The sequence below is a fragment of the Coenobita brevimanus genome, chromosome 73 (assembly GCF_032717465.1).
Source record: "Coenobita brevimanus isolate Jiangsu-jjx chromosome 73, ASM3271746v2, whole genome shotgun sequence".
Classification (NCBI taxonomy): Eukaryota; Metazoa; Arthropoda; class Malacostraca; order Decapoda; family Coenobitidae; genus Coenobita; species Coenobita brevimanus.
The window spans coordinates 9,779,516-9,803,347 of NC_137026.1; the positions used below are offsets into that span (position 1 = coordinate 9,779,516).

The 23,832-nt window shown below is 44.9% G+C and overlaps 1 protein-coding gene across 1 annotated transcript in view; it reads left to right on the plus strand.

Annotated features, from left to right (window-relative positions):
- LOC145407472 (sulfotransferase 1E1-like) overlaps positions 1-23,832 on the plus strand; it is a 49,125-nt gene that overhangs the window by 18,978 nt on the left and 6,315 nt on the right. The gene's annotated exons all lie outside the window — the stretch shown is intronic.

The window sequence follows — 23,832 nt, forward strand, 5'->3', positions numbered from 1 at the left end:
ACTCCATCAATTCCTGGGGCTTTCCCCATTTTGACTTTTTTCATTGCTTCCACAACTTCCATCCTACTGATTTCTTCCTGTCTTCTCACCTACCTCCTTCCCTCAGCCATTCCCCAGCCACTTACACTCGCACTACTTTCATTCTCTATGTTCAACAATTCTTTAAAGTGTTCTCTCCATCTGCTCACTTTTTCTCCCTTCTCCACTAGTAATCTACCATTTTATCTTTCACTCATCTACAAACTTCATTGCCACCCTGTCTAACTCCCTTCACCTCTTTCCAGAACATTTTCTTACAGTCCCTCCACTTTACACTCAAATTCCTTCCAAATTCCTCATCCACTCTCTTCTTACTCTCTCTTGCTAATCATTTCACCTCTTTCTTCCTTTCTACATAATATAACTCTCTTCCGTCTGTCAACTTCTACCACGCCCCTATTTCTCATCCATTCATTGTATGCTTTCTTCTTTTGTGCCACAGCCTGTCTCTCCCCTTCATTCCACCATGCTGTTCCTTGCACCCCCTTTTGTCTTCTCTTCACCCCACAAACCACATCACATGCTGCACATATTTCTTTTGTGAATATCTTGCACACACCTTCCTCGTCCCCCAACTACTTCAGTTCATATTTACCCAATCGTTCTTTCATTTCTCTCTTATATTCTGCCTTTTTTTCATCCTCTTGTAACCTTTCCACTCTCCTTCCAACTACTCCTTCCTTCCGTCTTTCCCACCCTCTATTTCTCCATTTTACTTGGACCTTGATTCTAACCACCACCAAGCGGTGGTCAGAAAGTCCACTTTCCAAACCTCTATAAGCTCTTCCCTTCATTACACACCTTCGCATCCTTTCATCCACACACACATAATCAATCACTGCTTTCCTTTCATTCAGTTCTCCACCCACCCTTCTCATCACTCGCCACATATACCTGTGGATCATTTTGTACCTGAGGAGGGTATTGGCTATCACCAACCCCCTCCTGACACAAATGTCCACTAAAGCACTGCCATTCTCATCTATCTCAGCAGGTACACCCCACTCACCAACTACTCCATCCACCTTCACATTCCCTACTTTACCATTCATGTAACTAATCAAAAACACTCATTCCTGTCAAACTTTTCAATGCACACTTCCACATTTGTCCAGAACTCTTCTCTCACTCTGCTTGCAAGATCTTGCATTGGCACATACACGCGCACAATCGCCCACATTTGTTGTCCAACTTTCAGTCTTACCCAAACAATCCTTGCGCCTACTGATCCATACTCTCTTATATTCTCCTTCCATCTATTACTCAAAACAATACACACTCCTTCTTTTGCCCTCTCATTCCCACCTACTCCTGCACAAATACCCCATCCATACTCCTATTCTCTCACACTCTCACCTCTCCATTAGATTCAGTTAATCCACATACATCCACTTTCTCACCCTCAAGCACCTGGACAATCACTCTCTCTTTCACTTCATCATTTGCACCCCATACATTCCACGTCGCCATCCGTATCATGTCCTTTGTTCAGTCCTTAGTCGTCGTCTTTTGGACAGTCCTGGTCCAAGGCTTCTTATTCGTATCTTTAGTTAGTTGTTTTCTGGGGAGGTGTGCTAACCCTCCGCCAACCCACTTGCTGTCACGTAGGGAACACGTGTCGGTTTGTTATAAGGTTACCATCCAGCGCTGTAAATGCTTTCCTGGATTACAGGAAATCTTATGGCTTGCTACTCGATGTAGAGCTACCCTAAAACAGACTACCACTACACTAAGTGGGTGGATGATGGGCGTCCCCACCTACCAAGATGCCCCCACCTACCATGTTCTCCATTTTTTTCTTGCTTTTATCAGAGTTACATGCTCTCAAATTTACCCTTACTTCTATCAGGGTGACGTGCTCTCTAATTTAAGTTTCTTTCCATCAGGGCGACGGGTTCTCTAATTTACCCTTGCCTTTATCAGGGTGACGTGTTCTCTAATTTACCCTTGCTTCTATGGGACGACATTAGTTCAGAAAGGACTCGCATACTGAAGAGGTTAATTTAGGATGCATTTAACTCGTCTTGTTCCAACAATCTCTCCTAACCTGATATGAAATCATAAGGTGATAACAAGAAATACATTTTTAAAAGCGTTCCTTGGATGAATGGATTAGAAGAGGTGTTATCCATGGGGTTTGGGAGGTCTCCCCCCCTGCACCTCCTCAGACTCTCTGCCCCTACTAGCCCCCCATATAAAATTTCTAATTATTTGATGTGCAACAATGCACGATACTGTGCCATATACTTTGTGGGAGTTTACAAAGAACCCAATTATCATTATTTATAGAATAATAGGAATATGTGAAATTTGTAGTAGCCTGGGATCAGATTTTCAGATATAATTACGATAGATTTCTTGGTTACGAGGAAAATTATTGAACGTAAGGAGGTTTATACAATGTCAGTGTCACGGGGTTTTTAAAGAATATATAATATCAAAGGATAATTATTCAATAATACTGAGAACAGCGACAATGAATTGTCTTGTGAAAATCAAGCAATGATTACTTTATGCCGGCTTACTTCGCCGATTCTCTAAGGACGAGAATTTATAAACTTTCTCAACAGTACACAGCAGAGACTAATGACTCACTCGTGCTGTTTATTAGTACTGTTGGCCTCTGGAGAAAGTGACTCCACCCCTGACAATTAATTACTAATGCTATCAACCCCTAATGTGCGGCCATCGACAGCCGACCCCCCCGGGTGACGGCGTTCGATCGCTGTCTGAGTACCTGTAGGAAAATATTATCCAAAAATCAGAGATTAACCCTAGAACAATATACTTGGTATGGCAGATAGTACTTACATTCAGCTTTCTCCAAAGACAGGTGTTGAGCCTTCTTGGACTACCCAAGGACTTGTGGAGACTTGCAAAGTTGGGTAACAAAATCTTTACTTTCACACCTCCAGCAACCCGGTTTCCCCTCTACCACAGCCTCATTCTGTCACAGTAAACTTTATACTACAACGTACAGGTAGTTTGGAATCTGTATTTGTACAATAAGCACTGAAAATAAGGTTAAAATCAACGAAGCGTACGGCCGACATGCAGCGCAGCGGCGATCTTCCCATCACTCAGCAAACATCTCCATTTTCACAGCTAAAAACACGTATACTACATTATTTTCAATCATATTACTTCCCAAAAGATCACTGCAGCGCGCTTTTTATTCCGCCTTACGCCCGTCACTTTATTCTCGTTCCTGTCGGCTGCTCGCACTGACTCGGAAGAAATAGAACTCGCCATAATGTCACTTTGAAAGCCTGCGGTAAACTGACGCTAAACAGGGGCAAACCGTGCAAAAAAAAGCTAGGGTTACAACTGAGGAAACAAGCGTTTCCTATTAGCATAAACTGTTTGTGAGAGGAGAGTGCAGATTTACAGTTCTGAGCAGTCAGAGCACTGCCATGTATCACAGCCAGGCTGGCTGGGCCATGGTGGGGGGGGGGAAACGCGATACTTGGCAACAACGGAGGTCAGTAGTACAAAGATAAAGTATGCTAATTGTAGCTAAAGGGTGGTGGTACTCATAGACAATACCAGCTGGAACAGCCTTGCCCGCGTTTATTCAAAATTAACTAGAATCGCAAACGTGATGCTCCGCCGTTATGTCCTTTTCAGCGAGCATCGCAAACGTGACACCCCACGTTTTAGGGGTTAATGATAACAGGTTCTTCCTGATGCATTAACTCCTGGTTGCACAACGGATTTGAAGCTTAATACAAAAGGACTGGCCTAAGTACCAGTAATGTATAGCAAAGCGTTTATGCAAACTAGGAGCTATAAGAGAAATAAACTTAATATGGAAAATAAAACATGAGTTTACATTACATTAAGCTAAAGAAAAAGAACTGTTAAATTTATTGGTTACAAAGAAATAAATTTACGTTACATTTCAAAATGAATTCAAAATAAGGAGATCGCACTCACTCACTCACTCAAAAGCTAACTCTTAAACCTAGGAAAAAAACGAAAAGAAAATACTGGTTAGAAAAGTGGACAAAGCGTATGACTGGGCGTCATTACTGGAAGGACACTGCACACGCTAAGTCTCTCGCCAATCACGTTTGGTGGGAATATGGCGGCAGTGGGAACTAGGTGTCGTTGAGGAAGGACACTGCCACACACACTACCTGCTTCCACAGTGTACAAATCTTGACTGACTTCAAATCGTGAGAAAGAGGCGAGTGTCGTGGCCACATTGCTAATGGCTAGAATGAGTGAAACACGGCAATAATAAATCACTCAGCGGAAGTGCTAATGTCTCGCAGAAAGACGATCATTTATGACACAGTGAAAAATTGTTCTGAAAACACTCCCGACCGGGTGAATACGTAGCGGTTAAACTGAGCGATAAATACTGGGATTCCACTAGAATTCGCGGTTTCCCACCAAAGTTGATGTCACGAGTTTATTCAATTACATAATAGCGCCGACTCGTGACATTACGCCCCATAAAAATCAATTTTTTTTTTTCTTCAGAAAAAAATATTTCAATATACATACATATAAATCCTAACTCAGTCACACAAGATTCGCACTGTGGTGTGTGTGTGCTATCCTGCTACAGGAGAAAGTCACAGTTGCCAGTGAGCAAAAAAACCTTGTATTTACGTTAATAGAAGCAAGCTTCAGGGAAACGCTCCGTGACGACGGTGAAAAATCCAGTACTCAGGTCAAACTGAGCGAAAAGTTCACTACATTTACATTAACAACTGTTTGTTATGTAGGATAATGTATGTAATACACGGTGTAGGTGTGACAGTTGTGGTCTAACTGTACCTACGTGTAAAATTACATAATGCAAATTTATAGTAAATAATGACGACGAGGCAGAAGAGAAGGAGCGGCAGCATGCGACAGGGATGACCAGCTGTTCTGCACGGCAATGGTGCACCCACCAGCTGCACCTGCGAAAGGAATCAAGGTGGAGCATCAAAAGTGTCATTCTCTCTCTCTGCCTAGCAATCAGTACTTATGTCATTATTAACCAGGAAACGTAGTCTTAGGATTCACAAATGGCTCGGGACCCTTATTGTTTACTGGTTAACGCTTATTAACTAGGAAACGTGCCAGTTCTTGAATTGCTCAAATCTCTTGGAACGGGCAGTTTACTAGTTAATCTAACATTATTAACCAGGAAACGTGCCAGTTTTTGAATTGCTCAAATCTCTTAGAACAGGCAGTTTACTGGTTAACCTAACTCTACACTTACGATTAATGACAGGAAGCTGAGAATCGCTACGCAATCTCGGGCAGGTCATGTTTTAACACCCACCGTGGGTGTGAACACTCGTGTGGATATTGTGCATTCTCCGGGAATCCTCAGAGAGGCTCACAGCTCGAGACTTTCCACAAGGTAATTCATACACAGCCTCGGACTGTCTCTGCAGGGTTTTCAAACTTCCCCCTTAACTTATGGGATACATGTATATACAGGCCCTGGACATACTGTGTCCTGTAGGGCCAATGGGCGAGACATCGGGTCTTACTGGTACACTTTTAACTGGGAACCAGGCTGGTCCTTGGATTACTCAAATCTCTGAGGACGCCCATATTTCGAAATCCAGCATACAACAGTTGCCCGTGTTAGTCAGCAGTTAGCAGGTGAGACATCAGGTCTGCACCTAAGTTATCACTTCCCTTGATGTATCTCACAACAAGGTTATCTATCTATCTATAGCCCGACGCCCTAATCCCGCAAAGGGTGGCCACAGACAAAACGCCTCCAAGTCACTCTGTCACCCACCATTTGACTCCCCTCCCCCCAACTCACCCCCCCCTCCCTCATATACCTCTCAACTCCATCCCTCCACCTCATCCTCGATCTACCCCTCCCTCTCCCTCCCTCCACCTCACCTACATACACCCTCTTAGTCAGTCTTTCATTCTCCATTCTCTCCACATGTCCAAACCACCTCAGTGTATTTCTCCTAATCTTTTCAACCACATCCACATCTACCCCACAACGTTCCTTCACTTCTTCATTCGTCAACCTGTCCCTCCACGTCACTCCACATGCTCCTCTCAAGTAACTCATTTCCACTGCTCTCACTCTTGACTTGTTCCCCTCTTGCAATGTCCACGCCTCGCTTCCATACGTCAGGGTAGGGATCACAATACCATCATGCAGTGACTTCTTAACTTCCATACTCACCTCCCTATTTCTCATCACTGCTTTCAGTGTACCAACAACCTTCCTTCCCTGCTGTACAACAAGGTTAAACTGCTGTAAATACAGTGTCCAGTGTGTCAATCTTGCATTAGCCGTCTTGGTTGTGCTGAGCTAGTGAGTGGCATATGATCAGTTTCCAGAATGAATGATGCCCCATAAATAATAATAGTATTTCTTAACACCATCAACCACGGCCAAGAGTTCCTTCTCAAAAGTACTGTAATTCCTCTCGGCGGGTTTTAGCTTACGGCTGTGGTATGCCACTGGGAAGATTCCACCTTCCGATTCCTGCATCAATACGGCACCTACTCCATCTTGTGAAGCATCAGTGCGCAGTATGAAAGGTTTGTTGGAATCAGGCAACTGCAAGATAGGCTCCTTACACAACATGTTCTTAAGGGCGGCAAAAGATCTCTCTTGCGCTTCTCCCCATTAAATGGTGTTTGGAGCATATTTCCGTAGCACCTCGTACAACGGTTGGGCAATGAGAGCAAAGTTGGGGATAAAACTCTTACAATACCCCACTAGGACAAGGAATGCCCTAACCTGTTTCTTGGTCACGGGTCTCGGGGCTTCTCTAACCTTCCTGATCTTGTCACCCTGACACCTGCAGTGATTGTTGCCAACAATATGTCCAAGGAACTCCACCTCACTGTGAGCAATCTTACATTTGCTAGGCTTCACAGTCATGTTGAAACTCTGGAGTCTACTGAAGACAATTTCCAAGAGTCTGAGGTGCTCCTCCAACGTGGCGGAATGAACGAGGACATCATCAACGAACATCTCTACTCCTACAATACCATGGAGCACTTGTCTCATGGCACGATTGAATACTGCTGGGGAATTGGTAAGTCCAAATGGGAGGATTTTATACTGATACAACCCCCTAGGAGTAGCAAAGGCAGTGAAATGACGGCTCTCGGGGTGAAGGGGAATCTGGAAGAATCCCTTCGCCAAATCGAGCTTCGTAAAATATCGTGACCCTGCCAGCTTGGAGAAGATGGCAATGTGGTAATCCATCGGCTCAGCATCCACTTTGGTGATTGCACTGAGCCTCCTATAGTCGCCACAAATCCTGACTCCACCATCTTTCTTGCGAACTACTACCATTGGACTGCAGTAAGGAGATGAAAATTTTCAAATATACCTGCAATCTCCATGTCAGCAATTTCGTTGTCTACAGCACCCAGTAGTCACATGGGAATCGGATATGGCTTAACCTTTACGGGAGTATCGCTGGTCAACTCAATCTTGTGACAATCAACCTTTGCAAGTCTAGGTAGATCAGAGAAGACATCAGCATACTGACAGAGCAGTGACCTTATGGCACTCTGATCACCTAATGCTAAGTGAACATTAAGTAAAACATCTCCGACAGTCTCTTCCTGATGGGACTGAGCGGTTAAGGGCTTGTGATCATGGTCATCAGCTGGGATCACTGCGGCTGCCCCAGTTTCTTCCAGTGGCTGGTCACTATCATCAGCTACTCGTAGGCCAGTCTCCTCGGGGTTTGACTCATGATAAGCCTTCAACATGTTAATGTGGAACCTTTTGCGAAGATTCCCCATTTGCATTATGTAGTTGAGATCTGAAATGCGCTCTACTACATGAAATGGACCCTTCCACTGCACCAACAACTTGTTCTGGGCAGTGGGGAGTAACACCAAGCACTTATCGCCTGGACTAAACTTCTGAAGTTTTGCCTTCTTATCATAATAGACTTTCTGAACTTCACACGCCTTGATGAATTCTTCCTTAGCTAACTCGCACGTCGACTGGAGGCGGTCAGCTAGATCAAGGACGTAGGTGTAGGTGGTCTTGACTTCAGGGTCGGGTTCTTCATCGTCCCATAACTCGCGAAGGACTTGAAGTGGTCCACGGACCAACCTTCCATACACCAGTTCAAAGGCTCAGAACTTCAAGGAGTGCTGTGGGGCTTCTCGATATGCAAACAGAAGAGGAGCAATGAACAGCTGCCATTCCTTTGGGTGTTTGGCGGCCATGCACTTTAACATCTTCTTGAGAGTCCCATTGAACCTCTCACACAGCCCGTTACACATGGGATGATGAGGCGTAGTTCACAGGCCTAGGATGGACAACAACCTGAATGCTTTGTTCATCACTGCAGAGGTGAACTACAAACCCCGGTCACTTAAGACCTCTTTGGGGATACCTACGCGATAGAACGCTTCGATCAATGCCTCAGCAACAGTGACGGCCTCTATATTCTTAAGGGCCACGGTTTCAGGCCACAGTGTGCTGAAATCAACAATAGTGATGATATACCTTGATCCATCACTTGCCCTAGGAGAGATTGGCCCAACAATGTCAACTGCTATTCTCTCAAATGGTTCAGAGATTACAGGCATTGGTTTCAATAGTGCAGGATGGACACGTCCCCGGTCAGTGGTATGCTGACACTCGTCGCAGGAATGTGCAAGCTTTTTTATTTCCTGTGTCATTCCTGGCCAGAAAAAGTCAGCATGGATGCGGTCAGAGGTTTTCTTTTGGCCCATGTGACCTCCCATGACTGAACAATGACCCAATTCAAACACTGCCCAGCGATACTTTGCGGGAACAACGAACTGCAGTCGAACCTCACCCTGGGGTGTTTGTGACTCACGGTATAGCCGTTCTCGCTTGCGAAGGAACCTGGCTTGACGTCCCCGTGAATACTTAATCACTTTACCCTCCAGCTTCTTATGCACTGAGGCAAGTGTTAGGTCAGACTGTTGTTCTTGGACAATGTCTTGACTACTAATCAAATCTTGCGGCGTTGCGATGGTCAACGAGGTGACACGATTCGGAGCCTTGGCCATGGCTTGTGTTACTGCAACAGCCGAAGTCGGAGTAGCAACATCTACGGCGCAAATGTTTTTGACGCCCGGTATGTTGCCAGTAATGAGGTCAAACATGGGTTCTGGCATGACAACAGCAGCTGTCAAGCCAGTGTAGAAAGGAGATGCCACCTGGATACGTACCTCAGGGAACAATCTCACTGACCCATCAATAAGTCTAACTTGGATCTGCTTACCTGTGTACTCGTCGGGCCGAACTAAACTTTGCTTGACAGAGAAACCTGAGGAACCAATATCTCTCAGGACATTTATAGAAACACCTCCCACAAACCCTGGCTGAACAAGAAAGGCAGTGTTTCTGGTGGAAGGGTCTGAGGAGGTAGCAGCCAGTCATTGGTGAGACTGCGGAACAAACGATGCAGCAAATGTGGCGCCCTGAGAACTTGATACCTGAGGGGTTGTGCTCACCATCTGAGGAGCTGGAGCATTGACCACCTGTGGAGGAGGGTTCACTGTCGCTGGGAAACTAGTGAACTGTGAAGTACCTGTACTGGTGAGGTTGCCACCACTGTACGCTTGTTGTGGCATAAGGGCAGCATTTGCATCCTGCCTCCGATACACTAAAGTCGATTGTCCTGACTGTGAGTTACGTGGTTTGTCCTTGCCCTGCTGCTGCTTGAAATACCGGTACTGCTGCTGGTTAAGGTTCTGGTTATCGTACTGCTTCCACTCATGTTTCTGAGTGTTTTGCCCCTGGTCCTTCTTCTGCGGTTCTGGACCTTGTCCATTTTTCTGAGAACGGCCTTGTTGCTGGGGTTCAGTCTGAGACGGTTTCCCAGATTTATCAGGTTTCCTGTTCCAGGTATGCTGCTTGCGAGTTTGATACTCGTATGCAGTGGAAAATGCATCAGCCTTCTTCACCATTTGGCTGGCATCTCTTACCTGGCAGATCTTAAGCTGAGCAATAAGTTCAGTAGGCCATGACTTTTCTGGCTGCGTGCACAGCATAAGGTCAATTATCCCTTCACGCGTGGAAGGAGTTTCATCTTTCTCCATCCACTCATCTAAGTAAGCAGTAAGCCGGTCAAGAAACTGAACGGCAGTCTCTTTTTCCTGTAAACGCGCCCTCATGAACTGACTTTTGGCGTTATCAACTGTGATAAAGTACGCTTTGATGAGTGCGGCCTTCATCATCTCATACGTGAGATTGTCTCCATGAATTCTGTGGAGAATATCGAGGGCAGGGCCCTCAAACAGGCTAAGAAACTGAAGCCGCTTAGCTGCATCATCCAGCTGGTAAAGTTGAGCCATGTCTTCAAAACGAGCTATGTATGGCTCGATTCGCTCACCTTCCTTGTATGGGGGAAGCTTGATGTGTGGGGTCGCCATAATATGTGCAGGGAGAACGCTCGTGGAGCTTGGACCAGCTGCACCAGATGTGTCTGAAGACAAGGAATCTCGCTTGAGCTTCAGCATTTCAATTTCATGTATTTGCGCTCCTTTTCGCGTTTCTCATGGTGAATTCGACGCTCTTCACAAGCATCATTCTCGCGTTTCTGTTCGTAATTAAACTGAGAGAGTACAAAGTCCTTAATTTTCTCCGGATCCGTAAGCCCCATATCTTTGGCTTCCTGTACATAGACGCTGGTGGACATGATGCTAACTCAGTCTAAGTAAACTAGTGACTCAGTACTGACTGCAATTTTTTCAGAGAAAGATGCCAATAATCGAGAATAAAGAATATAGGCACAGGTTAGTGGTAACCAGTTTTATCTTATTAAACTGGTAAAGAGAGAAAATTAAACAAACAACTGACTGTGAAACTGTTACGTAAATTAATAGAACTAAATCAATAATCACCAGTAAGATAGTGCCTATAGACTTTAATGATAAATACCTAAGTATGAGTGAGTGAGTATTATCTCTTGAATAACTTTAGAGCTAGGAGTTAATATCCTGGAATGAGGTCGCCAATTCTCATGGGGTTTTTAAAGATTATATAATATTAAAGGATAATTATTCAGTAATACTTAGAACAGTGACAATGAACTGTCTTGTGAAAATCAAGCAATGATTACTTTATGTCGGCTTACTTCGCCGATTCTCTAAGGACGAGAATTTATCAACTTTCTCAACAGTACACAGCAGAGACTAATGACTCACTCGTGCTGTTTATTAGTACTGTTGGCCTGTAGAGAAAGTGACTCCACCCCTGCTATTAATGATAACAGGTTCTTGCTGATGCATTAACTCCTGGTTGCACAATGGATTTTAAGCTTAATACAAAGGACTGGCCTAAGTACCAGTCATGAATAGCAAAGCATTTATGTAAACTAGGAGCTATAAAAGAAATAAGCTTAATATGAAAAATAAAACACGAGTTTACATTACATTAAAGTAAAGAAAACGAACTGTTAAATTTATTGGTTACAAAGAAATAAATTTATGTTACATTTCAAAATGAATTCAAAATAAGGAGATTGCACTCACTCACTCACTCAAAAGCTAACTCTTAAACCTAGGAAAAAAAACGAAAAGAAAATACTGGTCAGAAAAGTGGACAAAACGGATGACTGGGCGTCGTTACTGGAAGGACACTGCACACGCTAAGTCTCTCACCAATCACGCTAGGTGGGAATACGGCGGCGGTGGGAACTAGGTGTTGTTGAGGAAGGACACTGCAAAACACACTACATGCTTCCGCGGCGAACAAATCTTGGCTGACTTCAAATCGTGAGAAAGAGGTGAGTGTCATGGCCGCATTGCTAACGGCTAGAATGAGTGAAACACGCCTATAATAAATCACTCTGCGGAAGCGCTAATGTCTCGCAGAAAGACGATCATTTATGACACAGTGAAAAATTGTTCTGAAAACACTCCCGACCGGGTGAATACGTAGCGGTTAAACTGAGCGATAAATACTGGGATTCCACTAGAATTTGCGGTTTCCCACCAAAGATGATGTCACGAGTTTATTCAATTACATAATAGCGCTGTCTCATGACATTACGCCCCATAAAAATCAATTTTTTTTTCTTCAGAAAAAAAACAATTTCAATATACATACATATAAATCTTCTCAGTCACACAAGATTCACACTGTGGTGTATGTGCTTTCCTGCTATACGAGAAAGTCACAGTCGCCAGTGAGCGAAAAAACCTCGTATTTATATTAATAGAAGCAAGCTTGAGGAAAAACTCCGTGACGACGGTGAAAAATCTAGTACTCAGGTCAAACTGAGCGAAAAGTTCGCTACATTTACGTTAACAACTGATTGTTATGTAGCGTAATGTATGTAATACACGGTGTAGGTGTGACAGTTGTGGTCTAACTGTACCTACGTGTAAAATTACATAATGCAAATTTATAGTAAATAATGACGACGAGGCAGAAGAGAAGGGGCGGCATCATGCGACAGGGATGACCAGCTGTTTTGCATGGCAATGCTGCACCCACCAGCTGCACCTGCGAAAGGAATCAAGGTGGAGCATCAAAAGTGTCATTTCTCTCTCTCTGCCTAGCAATCAGTACTTATGTCATTATTTACTAGGAAACGTAGTCTTAGGATTCACAAATCGCTCAGGACCCTTATAGTTTACTGGTTAACGCTTATTAACTAGGAAACATGCCAGTTCTTGAATTGCTCAAATCTCTTAGAACGGGCAGTTTACTAGTTAACCCAACATTATTAACCCCCCCCATCCCAACATTTTCTGGGCAGTGGTACGCCCCATTCCCGACATTTTTGGACCTTTTTTTTTTTGGCTCAAACATCCGCTTTTGGTGAGAAACATCGAAAATTCATAGAGAAATTGCTCACCTGAGGTTTAATATACTCGATCCAGGTAGGAGTACCTCTTTACCTTACAGGGTTTTCTATCAGGCTGGCTAAAAAGAAAACGAGTTCTATGGGAGGATAACTATTCCACACCACTCATAAACGGTATTTATTTATTTATTTGGTACGAATTTATATGTAGTACGAGAGTATATTGGTTTTCAAAAGGTAATATAGGCATTATAAGCATTGTTTCACTCACTAACTCATCACCATTCCTAACCTTTTTTTTGCCACATTACCTGATGATCATTTCTGGTTGTTTCTTCCTCTAATGTTTGTCCACCACATTGTCATCAATTGGGGAATCACTCTGGCCCTGAATTTCGTACCGTGGCATGACATGGCTTTACTGGCCAGGTCACTGATAACAGGTGAATTGCTGAGAAAAGGGCATGCAGGGGGGGGAGGAGGTCATGCTGGGTAAGGCATTGTCCCTGCCTGGCATCTTGTAGGGGAAGGTGTCCCGTGTATACGTGCCAAATATCACTCGCGAAAATTGAAAATTGTGCAAATTAAATTGAAAATTGTGCAAATTAGGGACCTTGCAATGTTGCCGCGTTAATTTACGTCTCTGGGATATGAGTGCACATCATGTGAGGACGTGAATTCACGTCTCCGGGACAGGCCGGGTTAACCAGGAAACGAGCCAGTTTTTGAATTGCTCAAATCTTTTAGAACGGGCAGTTTACTGGTTAACCTAACTCTACACTTACGATTAATGACAGGAAGCTGAGAATCGCTATGCAATCTCGGGCAGGTCATGTTTTAACACTCACCGTGGGTGTGAACACTCATGTGGATATTGTGCATTCTCCGGGAATCCTCAAAGAGGCCCACAGCTCGAGACTTTCCACAAGGTAATTCATACACAGCCTCGGACTGTCTCTGCAGGGTTCTCAAACTTCCCCCTTAACTTATGGTATACATGTGTAATCAGGCCCTGGACATCCTGTGTCCTGTAGGGCCAACGGGCGAGACGTCAGGTCTTACTGGTACACTTTTAACTAGGAACCAGGTTGGTCCTTGGATTACTCAAATCTCTGAAGACGCCCATCTTATGGAACCCAGCATACAACAGTTGCCCGTGTTAGTCAGCAGTTAGCAGGTGAGACATCAGGTCTTCACCTACGTTATCACTTCCCTTGATGTATCTCACAACAAGGTTAAACTGCTGTAAATCAAGTGTCCAGTGTGTCAGTCTTGCATTAGCCGTCTTGGTTGTGCTGAGACTAGTGAGTGGCATATGATCAGTTTCCAGAGTGAATGGTGCCTCATATAAATAATAATAGTATTTCTTAACACCATCAACCACGGCCAAGAGTTCCTTCTCAACAGTATTGTAATTCCTCTCGGCGGGTTTTAGCTTACGGTTGTGGTATGCCACTGGGAAGATTCCACCTTCCGATTCCTGCATCAATACGGCACCTACTCCATCTTGTGAAGCATCAGTGTGCAGTATGAAAGGTTTGTTGGAATCAGGCAATTGCAAGATAGGCTCCTTGCACAACATGTTCTTAAGGGCGGCAAAAGATCTCTCTTGCGCTTCTCCCCATTAAATGGTGTTTGGAGCATATTTCCATTGCACCTCATACAATGGTTGGGCAATGAGAGCAAAGTTGGGGATAAAACTCCTATAATACCCCACTAGGACAAGGAATGCCCTAACCTGTTTCTTGGTCACGGGTCTCGGGGCTTCTCTAACCTTCCTGATCTTGTCACCCTGACACCTGCAGTGATTGTTGCCAACAATATGTCTGAGGAACTCCACCTCACTGTGAGCAATCTTACATTTGCTAGGCTTCACAGTCATGTTGAAACTCTGGAGTCTACTGAAGACAATTTCCAAGAGTCTGAGGTGCTCCTCCAACGTGGCGGAATGAACGAGGACATCATCAACGAACATCTCTACTCCTACAGTACCATGGAGCACTTGTCTCATGGCACGATTGAATACTGCTGGGGAATTGGTAAGTCCAAATGGGAGGACTTTATACTGATACAACCCCCTAGGAGTAGCAAAGGCAGTGAACTGACGGCTCTCGGGGTGAAGGGGAATCTGGAAGAATCCCTTTGCCAAATCGAGCTTCGTAAAATATCGTGACCCTGCCAGCTTGGAGAAGATTGCAATGTGGCCACCCATCAGCTCAGCATCCACTTTGGTGATTGTATTGAGCCTCCTATAGTCGCCACAAATCCTGACTCCACCATCTTTCTTGCGAACTACTACCATTGGACTGCAGTAAGGAGATGAAATTTTTCAATAATACCTGCAATCTCCATGTCAGCAATTTCGTTGTCTACTGTGCCCAGTAGTCACATGGGAATCGGATATTGCTTAACCTTTACAGGAGTATCGCTGGTCAACTCAATCTTGTGACAATCAACCTTTGCAAGTCTAGGATGGTCAGAGAAGACATCAGCATACTGACAGAGCAGTGACCTTATGGCATTCAGATCACCTAATGCTAGGTCAGCGGTAATAAAACATCTCCGACAGTCTCTTCCTGACAGGACTGAGCGATTAAGGGCTCGTGATCATGGTCATCAGCTGGGATCACCGCGGCTGCCCTGGTTTCTTCCAGTGGCTGGTCACTATCATCAGCTACTCATTGGCCAGTCTCCTCGGGGTTTGACTCATGATAAGCCTTCAACATGTTAATGTGGAACCTTTTGCGAAGATTCCCCATTTGAATTATGTAGTTGAGGTCTGAAATGCGCTCTCCTACATCAAATGGACCCTTCCACTGCGCCAACAACTCGTTCTGGGCAGTGGGGAGTAACACCAAGCACTTTTCGCCTGGACTAAACTTCTGAAGTTTTGCCTTCTTATCATAATAGGCTTTCTGAACTTCACCCGCCTTGATCAGTTCTTCCTTAGCTAACTCACACGTCGACTGGAGGTGGTCAGCTAGATCAAGAACGTAGGTGTAGGTGGTCTTGACTTCAGGGTCGGGTTCTTCATCGTCCCATAACTCACGAAGGACTTGAAGTGGTCCACGGACCAACATTCCATACACCAGTTCAAAGGGTGAGAACTTCAAGGAGTGCTGTGGGGCTTCTCGATAAGCAAACAGAAGAGGAGCAATGAACCGCTGCCATTCCTTTGGGTGTTTGGCGGCCATGCACTTTAACATCTTCTTGAGAGTCCCATTGAACCTCTCACACAGCCCGTTACACATGGGATGATAAGGCTTAGTTCGCAGGCCTCGGATGGGCAAAAACCTGAATGCTTCGTTCATCATTGCAGAGGTGAACTGCGAACCCCAGTCGCTTAAGACCTCTTTGGGGATACCTACGCGATAGAACACTTCGATCAATGCCTCAGCAACAGTGACGGCCTCTATATTCTTAAGGGCCACGGTTTCAGCCCACGGTGTGCTGAAATCAACAATAGTGAGGATATACCTTGACCCATCACTTGCTCTAGGAGAGATTGGCCCAACAATGTCAACTGCTACTCTCTCAAACGGTTCAGAGATTACAGGCATTGGTTTCAATGGCGCAGGACTGACACGTCCCCGGTCAGTGGTACGCTGACACACGTCGCAGGAATGTGGAAGCTTTTTTATTTCCTGTGTTATTCCTGGCCAGAAAAAGTCAGCATGGATGCGGTCAGAGGTTTTCTTTTGGCCCATGTGACCTCCCATGACTGAACAATGACCCAGTTCAAACACTGCCCAACAATACTTTGTGGGAACGACGAACTGCAGTCGAACCTCGCCCTGGGGTGTTTGTGACTCACGGTATAGCTGTTCTCGCTTGTGAAGGAACCTGGCTTGACCTCCCCATGAATATTTAATCACTTTACCCTTCAGCTTCTTATGCACTGAGGCAAGTGTCTGGTCAGACTGTTGTTCTTGGACAATGTCTTGACTACTAATCAAATCTTGCAGCGTTGCGACTGTCAACAGGGTGACACGATTCGGATCCTTGGCCAGGGCTCGTGTTACTGCAACAGCCGAAGTCTGAGTAGCAACATCTATGGCACAAATGTTTTTGACGCTCAGTATGTTGCCAATAATGAGGTCAAACAAGGGTTCTGGCATGACAACAGCAGCTGTCAAGCCAGTGTAGAAAGGAAATGCCACCTGGATACGTACCTCAGGGAACAATCTCACTGACCCATCAATAAGTCTAACTGGATCTGCTTACCTGTGTACTCGTCGGGCCGAACTAAACTTTGCTTGACAGAGCAACCTGAGGAACCATTATCTCTCAGGACATTTACAGAAACACCTCCCACAAACCCTGGCTGAACAAGAAAGGCAGTGTTACTGGTGGAAGGGTCTGAGGAGGTAGCAGCCAGTCATTGGTGAGACTGCGGAACAAACGATGCAGCAAATGTGTCGCCCTGAGAACTTGATACCTGAGGGGTCATGCCCACCATCTGAGGAGCTGGAGCATTGACACCTGTGGAGGAGGGTTCACTGTCGTTGGGGAACTAGTGAACTGTGAAGTACCTGTACTGGTGAGGTTAGCACCACTGTACGCTTGTTGTGGCATAAGGGTAACATTTGCATCCTGCTTCCGATACACTAAAGTCGATTGTCCTGACTGCAGATTATGTGGTTTGTCCTTGCACTGCTGCTGCTTGAAAAAATACCGGTACTGCTGCTGGTTAAAGTTCTGGTTATTGTACTGCTTCCACTCATGTTTCTGAGTGTTTTGTCCCTGGTCCTTCTTCTGCGGTTTTGGACCTTGGCCATTATTCTGAGAACGGCCTTGTTGCTGGGGTTCAGTCTGAGATGGTTTCCCAGATTTATCAGGTTTCCTGTTCCAGGTATGCTGCTTGCAAGTTTGATACCCGTATGCAGTGAAAAATGCATCAGCCTTCTTCACCATTTGGCTGGCATCTCTTACCTGGCAGACCTTAAGCTGAGCCATAAGTTCAGTAGGCCACGACTTTTCTAGCTGTGTGCGCAGCATAAGGTCAATTATCCCCTCACGCGTGGAAGGAGTTTCATCTTTCTCCATCCACTCATCTAAGTAAGCAGTAAGCCGGTCAAGAAACTGAACGGCAGTCTCTTTTTCCTGTAAATGCGCCCTCATGAACTGACTTTTGGCGTCATCAACTGTGAGACCGTACGCTTTGATGAGTGTGGCCTTCATCATCTCATACGTGAGATTGTCTCCACGAATTCTGTGGAGAATATCAAGGGCAGGGCCCTCAAACAGGCTAAGAAACTGAAGCCGCTTAGCTGCATCATCCAGCTGGTAAAGTTGAGCCATGTCTTCAAAACGAGCTCCGTATGGCTCGATTCGCTCACCTTCCTTGTATGGGGGAAGCTTGATGTGTGGGGTCGCCATAATATGTGCAGGGAAAATGCTCGTGGAGCTTGGGCCAGCTGCACCAGATGTGTCTGAGGCCAAGGAATCTCGCTTGAGCTTCAGCATTTCAATTTCATGTTTTTCGCGTGCTTCTCGCTCGGCACGTTCGTGTTCTTGTTGTTTTCGCTCATGTTCTAACTCGAGTTTGCGCTGTTTTCGCTCGTGTTGTAATTCGAGTTCGTGCTGTTTTCGCTCGTGTCGCGCTGTTCTCGCTCGTGTTCGCGCTGTTCTCGCTCATATTCGCGCTCCTTTTCGCGTTTCTCATGGTGAATTCGACGCTCTTCACGAGCATCATTCTCGCTTTGCTATTCGTAATTGAAACGAGAGAGTACAAAGTCCTTAATTTTCTCCGGATCCGCAAGCCCCATATCTTTGGCTTCCTGTACATAGACGCTGGTGGACATGATGCTAACTCAATCTAAGTAAACTAGTGACTCAGTACTGACTGCAATTTTTTCAGAGAAAGATGCCAATAATCGAGAATAAAGAATATAGGCACAGGTTAGTGGTAACCAGTTTTATCTTATTAAACTGGTAAAGAGAGAAAAATAAACAAACAACTGACTGTGAAACTGTTATGTAAATTAATAGAACTAAATCAATAATCACCAGTAAGATAGTGCCTGTAGACTTTAATGATAAATACCTAAGTATGAGTGAGTGAGTATTATCTCGTGAATAACTTCAGAGCTAGGAGTTAATATCCTGGAATGAGGTCGCCAATTGTCACGGGGTTTTTAAAGATTACATAATATTAAAGGATAATTATTCAATAATACTGGGAACAGCGACAAAGAACTGTCTTGTGAAAATCAAGCAATGATTACTTTATGCCGGCTTACTTCGCCGTTTCGTAAGGACGAGAATTTATAAACTTTCTCAACAGTACACAGCAGAGACTAATGACTCACTCGTGCTGTTTATTAGTACTGTTGGCCTCTGGAGAAAGTGACTACACCCCTGACAATCAATTACTAATGCTATTAATGATAACAGGTTCTTGCTGATGCATTATCTCCTGGTTGCACAACGGATTTTAAACTTAATACAAAAGGACTGGCCTAAGTACCAGTAATGAATAGCAAAGCGTTTATGCAAACTAGGAGCTATAAAAGAAATACAGTAAGCTTAATATGGAAAATAAAACACGAGTTTACATTACATTAAGCTAAAGAAAAAGAACTGTTAAATTTATTGATTACAAAGAAATAAATTTATGTTACATTTCAAAATGAATTCAAAATAAGGAGATCGCACTCACTCACTCAATCAAAAGCTAACTCTTAAACCTAGGAAAAACGAAAAGAAAATACTGGTCAGAAAAGTGGACAAAGCGGATGACTGGGCGTCGTTACTGGAAGGACACTGCACACTCTAAGTCTCTCGCCAATCATGCTAGGTGGGAATACGGCGGCGGTGGGAACTAGGTGTTGTTGAGGAAGGACACTGCCACACACACTACTTGCTTCTGCGGCGTACAAATCTTGACTGACTTCAAATCGTGAGAAAGAGGCGAGTGTCGTGGCCACATTACTAATGGCTAGAATGAGCGAAACACGCCCATAATAAATCACTCAGCAGAAGTGCTAATGTCTTGCACAAAGATGATGTCTCATGACACAGTGAAAAATTGTTCTGAAAACACTCCCGACCGGGTGAATACATAGCAGTTAAACTGAGCGATAAATACTGGGATTCCACTAGAATTCGCGGTTTCCCACCGAAGTTGATGTCACGAGTTTATTCAATTACAAAACAGCGCCGACTCATGACAGTCAAGTCTCTAGTTCTTATTTCAAAAACAATTCTAAGTTAATTCAAAGTTACGACAGGGAATCAATCGTAAGTATGCTCAAGAATCACAAGAATCACATCCCTGTTTCTTTTGTTAGCTCAGTGATCAACTTACTATGGATGATAACTTTTCTCCAACTTTCAGGGGAGAGAATAAAGGTATTACATTTGAGTACTGTACTGTAATGATAAGTACATTATTCTGTACAATCGCAAAATGTAAATGTTCTATTTGTAAGTGGAGAAACACTGCAAATTCTCCTCTTCAGACATTTTCATTGCTTTATCATTTAATCTCAACTGATAAGCATTTCCTTACAAGAGCTAATAATATGATCAAATAAGATTATCAGCGAGTTGTGGGCGACTCAGATTTTACTCTTTTGTGCTCTCAGTTCTCAGGTCTGTGTTCAGCCAAACGAATAGTTTCAATATAAACATTCACCTTAACCCGCCCCATCCCGTCGACGTATGGGTACGTTGCAACGATTTGCATTTGCCAGTCCCGGCAATGTACCAGTACGTCGTGCAATTGCAATGTGCATAATTTCGACAATTTTCAAATTTCGCGCTTGATTTGAGGTACATACCCTCGCCTGACCTTCCCCTACCTGCCACCAGGCGGGGACACTTGGCGACCCAGCGCGACCTGCGCTAGCCCACCACTCATCCACTCACCTGGTAGCCACGGTCCTGCTCAGACATGGCTAAGAGAGGTCTCTCAGACAGCGAGATTCAAGTCGCCCTGGACACCTTTACTGGCGACAGTGATTCCCCACTGGACGACGAGGAGATAGACAAAGATTATGTGCAGCCAGAGGAGGAAGAAACCACCAGCAGTGACGAGGAAGTTCCGTCACCCAGGAAGCGGCAGTACGTGACTTACCGTGCTGCTAGAGAGGGGCAGGAGGCTAAAAGGCACGTGGTATATCCTATCCCTATCCCCAGCGTGATTTGGAAGCAGAATTCGAGGACGAGGACGGGACGGAGCCGTGGGACGTGTTGCCACGTGGTATGGACGGGAGGTCATTACACATCGTGGCCCAGAGCGCACACCACGTCGTATGAGCAGGTATGGGCCTAGCATTCTGTTTGGGGAGCTAGGAAGTCAAGTGGAGGGAGTGGGGAGTGAAAGGGAAAGTCCAGGGATTAGGGAAAGTGAGAGTGACGTGAGTGAGTCATTGCTCTCCCTGCGTAGTGTGAGGCGGCATAGTGGATCACGTGGGCCAGTGCGGGTGCGTTCCTTATCACGTGGGGTTGTGAGGGAGGGGGAAGGTGGAGAGGAACCACTCCAAAGCACGTCTTATGCTCCCCAATATCCCCTAACACGTGGTCGAGCTAGGTTGCGTGAGAGAGCACGTGGTGTGGTAATGGAGGGGGAAGGTGGGGAGGAACCACTCCCCAGCACGTCTTCTGCTCCCCAATATTCTCCTATTTCATCCCCACAGCCCCCTAACGTTCCTTAAGGCCGTAAGGGTAAGGGAAAGGGAAAGGGTAAAGGCAGAGGGAAGAGGAGTGACAGTGGGGAAGCCCTCCGTACTCCTTCTCCCCCACCTCCCCAACCAGGATCTCCTCCCCACCCAGACGAAGGCGGTGATGGGGCTGATGGGGACGAGGGATTTGTGTCGTGGGATTGGGAGGATGGGAGTGATTTTTCTCCCCTCATTCACCCCTTCACTGAGCAAGGGCGATCTGGCTGCATTGCACCAGGAATTCACAGTAATTCCACCAGGTTGGATTTTTTCCACCTGTTTTTCAGTGAGGCATTTGTTGAGCAGATTGTACACCAAACAAACCTGTTTGCAAGCGCCCAGCGCCTAGAGAGTGAAAGATTGGGAACAAGGAGTAGGCATTCTATCATCTATGATTACCCTGTCTCCCTTCCAGAAATGTTCTTATTTTTTGCCCTGGTCCTTTTGATGGGTATTATAAGAAAGAATAGAATTCCTGCTTACTGGACTAGGGACCCTGTTATGTTTACCCCCATATTTGGTCAAGTGATGAGCCATAATCGGTTTCAACAAATTCTAAGTCGCCTCCATTTTTATGATGCTCATGACCCTGCAAATGCAAACAACACTGACAAAATGAGGCGAATTAGGCTGGTCTTTGATCACCTCAGGCAAACCTTTCGTTCCTCATTCTATCCCTATAGAGATCTCGTCATAGACGAGAGTCTCGTGTTGTGGAGAGGCAATATTTCATTCAGACAGTATATACCCAGCAAAAGGCACCGTTTTGGGTTCAAGATCTTTGTTATGTGTGACTGTAGGACTGGATACGTGCAAGACAGTCTTGTACACCGGTGCACAGACAGACATAATGGAAGATCGAAGTATTGGACTGTTGGGAGCAGTGGTAAAGACGATGATACAAGACTACCTTCATCGCGGTCACGTTCTCTACCTCGACAATTGGTACACTAGCCCTCTTCTCGCTCGTTATCTTCACACACATGAAACGGGAGTCTGTGGAACTGTAATGGTGAACCGGCGTCACATGGCCAAGGTAGGATGGAAAATTGCAAGGAGTGAGGTTGTCTTCTTCAAAGCCAACATCCTTGCCGCAATGTGGAACCACAACAGAGAAGTAAGCCTCTTGTCCACGGTTCACCGCCCCTTGATGCACCGTACTGATTCTGTAGATTACCGTAGCGAGAGCAGGCGTCGTGTTTGGAAACCTGAGTGTGTTATGGATTACAATATAAACATGCGCCTCGTGGACCAGTCAGACTCCATGATATCGACGGTAGAGTGTGCCAGGACAACGATGAAGTGGTATAAAAAACTGTTCTTTCACTTACTAGATATCACTGCTCTGAATTGCCACCACCTTCACGCCATGACCACAGGAGTTCAGGAAACATTTGAAGGGTTTGTGAGGGAGCTCACAAGAGAAATCTTTGCAAAGTATGCTGTTGAAAGGCCCCAACATCGCACCCGCACTGCCCCTATTGCCCAAACACCCCAGAGAACATCCGGCCGCCATTTCCCCACTCCTATCCCTCCCCAGCCAAACAGACCTAGGCCCCAACGCAGGTGTCACGTGTGCAGTAATTCCCAGGTGAGACTCACGACACAGAGGAAGGACACCCGCTATGAGTGCGTGCAGTGTGACGTGGGTCTCTGTATTCACCCATGTTTTAGTGAATATCACACGTTGATGCAATTTTAGCATGGTGTGAATGCGAAAGGACGCTGAAATTATGAGGTAAATGCGACAGACAGACGCTCAGTGAAATTATCAGTCATGTTGATCTCCAAATATTAGTATAAAGTGCATACGGGTAGAACATAAGTGAAAACATTGTGTGTAAGTATATAAATCTGCCCTAAGTTGAAACTTACATAGAGAGGGTTGTATGATGCGATATTCTGTCGCTCAGTGCAATAAATACGGCCCGTAATTATATAGTTATTATTATGGGACATTCTTACGGGTATAATATAAGTTCAAATTATTGTATGTGATGATATATATTCTCAGTCAAATATTCATAGCGTGTGTATAAAGATAAGATTTCCTGACGCTCAGTTGAATGAATAAGGCACGTATTAGTCAAAATAAAAGTCAGCAAGTGATAAAGTGAATAATTAGTATATAAGTGTGTGAGTGAATTAGTATATAAGTGTTTGAGTATTATGTTTGTCGAAACATTCCTTGCGAGGGTATTTTCAGGCGATATTCTCACGCTCACTTGAATAAATAATGGCAGTAAGTATGTACAGTGCATTATAGGGGTGTAAATGTGTGTAATGTAAGTGGGAAATTATAATTGGAGTGAATAAATAAAGTAGATGATGAAACACGAGTGCTTGAGATCGTGGTTGCTACGTGAATATGCGCTAGC